Source organism: Benincasa hispida, chromosome 4, assembly GCF_027475165.1.
Source record: "Benincasa hispida cultivar pf3 chromosome 4, pf3_genome.v1.1, whole genome shotgun sequence".
NCBI lineage: Eukaryota > Viridiplantae > Streptophyta > Magnoliopsida > Cucurbitales > Cucurbitaceae > Benincasa > Benincasa hispida.
Window position 1 is genome coordinate 50,670,665 of NC_143481.1, and position 6,000 is coordinate 50,676,664.

Consider the following 6,000-nt stretch of genomic DNA (forward strand, 5'->3'; position numbering starts at 1 on the left):
CCGTTTTTAAAAAAGATGCTTCAAATATAGTATATAATAAAATGAGAGGTTCAAATTAAATTCATATACATTTAAAAATGTTATTAATCCTTATAAATGTGAACAAAAGTTATAGAAATGTAAATCTTTGAGTTATTTCAAAAACAAAAGCATGCTCAAATAATAAAAAGATTGCAGCTTTGCCCAAAGAATTTATGCTAAAAAGCGCTTTTGGAGAAAGTAGTTATCTCAAAAGAAAAAAAAAGTAGAGAGTAAATCTTCTTATCTTTATAGATATAAACCTACATTACAGAAATTATTTTTTTAGTAGAATATAGGATTCAAGTTTTTAATTTTAAGAAAATTAGCATACATCAATTCAAACAAAATTTAAATAATTAAGGTCCTATTTAGTAATTATTTTATTTTTAATTTTTGTTTTTTAAAATTAAGTTTATAGACATTACCGTTACCTCCAAATTTCTTCATTTGTTATCTACTTTTCACTAATAGTTTAGAAAACTAAGTCAAATTTTGAGAATTAAAAAAGTAGCTTTCGAAAAGATTTTTGTTTTTAGAATTTGGTTAAGAATTCAACCATTGTATTTAAGAAATATGCAAATTATTAAAAGAAATGAGGATGAAATAGGCTTAATTTTCAAAACAAAAAACAAAAATCAAATGGTTGACGTAAAGAAAAATCCCCAATTTAATAACTAATTTTCTTTATATTTTCTACTTTTGAAGATGAATTGACTCTACTTATTCCTAATTTCTTTGATTTATGATTCAACTTTCAAAATCTTAATCAAAATTCAAAAACTATTTTTAAAAAAGTATTTGAAAAGGAGAATAATTTTTTATTTTTTGTGAAAGGAAGTGTAAATTCATGGCTAATCTTTAAAAAGGGAGGAAATGGATAGGTGGTGATAGAGTAAAGTCTAAAATGCATAAAAAAAATGTAAAGAAATAGTAATATGTTAGATATGAATTAGGTTACCTAATTCTTTGGGACTCTCAAATCTCAAGATATGTCAGCCTTAAGATTACAAATTTACAAGGATTAGTTGAAGCTTGACAGCTATGGCTATTGGTATCACCAGTCTCTTTCTCACTTTTAATTCATAAAAATTAATACTAATTTTAAGAATATACTCAAATTTACAATGCTACCCTAAAAATACAAGCATAAGATGTCAAATAATGAGAAAACAAATGATTCATTGAAGTTAACCATCATGAATTGGTCTAACGGTAGTAAGAACATGGTCAAAGGGCCAAAGGGTAATGGATTTAGCTCATAGTGGCCACCTACCTAAGATTTAATATCCTATAAGTTTCTTTGACACCCGAATATTATAGGGTCTATCCTTGGTAGTCACATACCTAGGATTTAATATCCTACCGATTTTTTTGGTATGGTCATGTAGATTGTCCGATGAGATTAATCGAGGTATGCGAAACTGGCTCAGACACTTACAGATATCAATAAGATAACAATTCATTAAAGTTTAGATTGAAATGTAACTTTGGTTTCAATGCTATTTTAAGATTAATGAAGTTTCAACTGATGATTTTGTTTCTTATATCTAAATTACTTTCAAATCTTATGTTTTAGTCTCTATATTATTTAAGTATTTTTATTCTTGATTATTTTATTAATCATTCAACTCGATAATCTAATCTTCTTTGCAAATCCAACCTTTTAACTTATTAAATATAGTTTCAAATATTTATCGAAATGGAAACATATTGACTTAAAAAACAAATAGAAGGCATGCAAAATTATTCTATTAAACAATTCTTTTAATTTGGATTAAAACAAACCCCTTATAACTTCTTAAACCAAAATAAAATAAATATAAATGCTTCGATAAGAATATGATTTAAACTAGAGGTGAATATTAACACACTTTAAAACCAATTCGATTGACTAAGTCGACGTCAAATAATAAGTTTATAAGCCTTATCGCACGGCGTCGATTTTTGTATACCGAATATTATTTCATGTTTAATTATCCAAAAGTTTCGATTCAATGAAAATTAAAATAGATCTATAAATTATTCACTTTGATGTTAATTTAGATGTTAGATTAAAATAATTTATATGATTATTGAAAATGAAAACATATACTTTTACAAAACAGATAATGATAGTTATTCAAATAAAAGAAAAAGAAAATAAAGAAAATAATATTTACTCATAAAAAATTAGTAGAAATTAATTTAAAATTTTAATATAGCAATATAAGGAAAAAAAAACATCATGACATTTGGTACTTAAAAATATATGAATTAAGAAAGGAAGAAATAAAGAAATTTAAATAAAATACAGACAAACTGCCCGTTGGTCAGTCAATTGCCACAAAGTCGCACACAACATTTAATATGTTGTTTCATTTTCTAAAAACCAATCGGTCAATTTCACCGTTGATTTAAAAATGGTAATTGTTTCGAGGACGGATTTTAAATATAGAAAAATGAATCAAAATATTTATAAAATATAATAAAATTTTAGAATTATTAATAATAGACGTTGATAGACACTATAGACTTCTGTTAGTTTCTATCAGTGACATTATTATGTCTATCAACGACTATAATTCATAGTTCCAAAATTTTGTTATATTTTATGAATATTTTCAGCAGTTTTACCACTTGAAATAACTTCCCTTATTTTAAATCGTAAAACTGCTACAAAAATTTTCAAATACACCAAAAATCACTGTTATGATAGACATTATGATAGATAGATAGATAGATATCAGTATCTATCACTAATAGACAGTAACATTTTGCTATATTTGTAAATAAACTATATTTTCTTGAGAAAATATAGTAACATTTTGCTATATTTTCTTGAGAAATATTAAACTAGAAGACACAACCATTTAATCAACAACTAAGATTTTATTCTATTTTATATATTATAATATATTTTTTTGACATATACTATTTTATTTGAAATCAGAAGTTCACGTCTGTACTTTTACTTCTCGTACTAACACAAGACAAAGAAAAGGAAAAAAGAAGAACAAACTCATATGCTTATATATATATATAAATTGAATTTGCCACCTAATCTTAAGTTAAATTTATAATATTGTCACGTTAGCTTCTTGCATACATTAGCTTTAGTCAGCTTTCTTATTATGACAAGAGAGAAACCATTGTAACCCCTTCTGAAAAAAGATAAAAAAAACTTTTTTATACATGTAAGTAACACAAAAGAAAAATCTACAAAGACAAAAAAAATACAATAATATGTGCCCTAATATAGACTTTGTAGGAAGATGTTGATGAAAATGTCACGATCTTAATTTTATGAAAATATTGGAAGTGTTATCAATGTTAGATGAAAATATCGATTTATCTCTCATATGGACATCAAATTTAGATACATGAAAATGTGAGCATGTAGGAAAAAATTTTAAATTGTGATATTTGTAAGGATAACTACATATATTTACGATGTCTATCCGTGATAGATCATTGATAGTAACCGATCGTTATTTATCACTGATAGATTGTAATATTTTACTATATTTATAAATATTTTAGTTTATTTTACTATATTTAAAAACAACACTTTAAAAAAATTAAAATATTAATTCTGTTACCATACTTTAGAATTTGTTTCATTTTAGTTTCTTTTAATTTCAAAGTTAAGACTTTAATCTTGTACTTTTGATAAAATAACTTAAATTTAGTTCTTAGAAGTTAAATTTCTCAAAATTAAATTTGGCATTAAAAACCTGTCGATATCCTTGATTTCTGGGGACATGGCAGAGAAGAGTCGAGAAGACATGCTATTAATACCCAAAAGAAATATTCATTAAAAAACATACACTCTCCTAATTCGGGAGAAAGTCCATTACTTCCATGGCATGGAAATTATATTTATTGTTTCCATAAAAGTAGAATTTATTTAAAAATTATATGGAATTGACGAAATAAATAAACAATAATAATAATAATAAAGAACATTGTGGGTCGAATAAATGTATTAAAAAAGAGAGAAAATATTGGTCAAAAAGTTGCTGAGAAACACATATGGAGGTGTTTTGTTTATATCGAGAAAAATAATCCCAACACTCAAATTAAATATACGAAAAATAAATTTATTAAAGAAAGTAATAGGTTTTAAAGCAACCCAGTCCCAAAATAGAATCTTACTTAGATTGATTAACATTGAAATTCCCCAAGTATGCATCTAGTTTCATTATAAAAATTACCATGCTAATTTAATGTATCTGTATTTTTCTTATATAATTTTCTTTAGTTAACAAAATTTAGGGTAAAATATTGAACCAACAATCCATAATCATCATTTTCTTAATTGATTTACTCATGTTTCTATGATTCACAATATTGGAGTTGTTTTTCGTTAGTTAATGTGATAACTAGGGAGTTGGTGTTACAAAAAGAACCGAAGGCAAATGAAGTTGCAATCAATTTATCGTTGTCGCCTTTTTCTGTTTTGTTTGTTGTAACTACCAAACCAAAGTTTTTTCGTTGAAAATGAGTGCCTGTATAAAAAGAAAACGAATGAGAGAATGACGAGAACTAGAGAGAGCAAGACATTCATTCTGTAAAGAAGTTTAAAGAAGAAGTAATAAAAGAGACCCTTCCGATTTGCACAGTGGACATAGGCCTTTGGCTGAACCACTTAAATACTTGTGTTCTTTCGTTCTTTCTCTATGCTCGTCTAGCTTTTTCTAAAGTATCGTGTACACAATCGTTTAGTTCCTCTTGCATCGTTTGCACGATCGTCTAGCTCCGCTTTGCATAATTTATACGATTATCTAGTCCCTCAGTAGTCGTCTATACGATCGTTTAGTTCCATACAACTATCATCTACACGATCGTCTAGTGCTTCTTAATATCATTTATATAATTGAACTATCGTCTAGTTCATCAGAGCTTTGTCTACACGGTTGAGCTGCATCGAAGTAAACGATTGAAGAGTTTTGAAGCTTAAAGAATACAATTTTCCCTAAGTCTTGAAGAGAAGTTGACCGTTAATACTGAGTAATTTGAACCTGCAAACAAGAGGAACATAGTTATCTGGGACAACAGTTGGTAGGAATTTAGAAGAGGAATTAGATCACGTAATAAATTTGTCAACTTATTCTCATCATACAATAAAAGTTTATCGACCGTGAATCAATGTTAATATAAATTAAAAAATCGGTAAGAATGAAATTGAAAAAAATAGTTGAATAGAGAATTGAGACGGATATATCAATCCTAAAAAAAAAAAAAAAAAAATTGTGCAGTACCGTTGAGATTTGCTTAGGACAAATATAATTTGTTATAGATTATACATTGTATCTAAGCAAATAACAGACAACATTTATAATTTAATTATGCTCAACGGATCAAAACGAAAAAAAGGGGAAAAAAAAAGAAACAATCTAGAGAGAGATTTTTAGAGATGAGATCTTATGTCGAAAGTCATGTTACTCATGTCGGAAATGACGTGGCAATGGACATAGGTTGATAATTGGTGGGGAGCTTATTTCCATCCTTAGCACTCTCCAACCCTTAAAAAATATATATATAACCAAAAAAAAAAAACATTTTTAGTCCGTGCGTGTTGAATTCCGATTCTATTTGGTTCATAAGTTTCAAAATGTTACAATTTTAATTCTTAAATTTTGAGTTCGACTTCAATTTAGTTTTAAGGTTTCAAAATATTATAATTTTACGGTTGAAATGAAGTTCTTGAGTTTCAAGATTTACACTTTTAACCTTTAGTCTTTTTTTTTTTTTTTACTACATATTCATTCTCCGTCACTAATTAATGTTTATTAATTCATTTAAAAGGATTAAAGGAATTATAACTAATTATTTTTTTTATTGCTATTAAAATTAAATTAAAATTTCATAAAGTAAGTATTTTTAAGTAAAAAATTGAGTTTAAAAGTGTACCTCATATCTAAAAGGTAAAATCGTAGAAACTAGACCCAAAATTTAGATACAGATTTTTTTTCCCTTTGATATATGTATTGTTTCTTG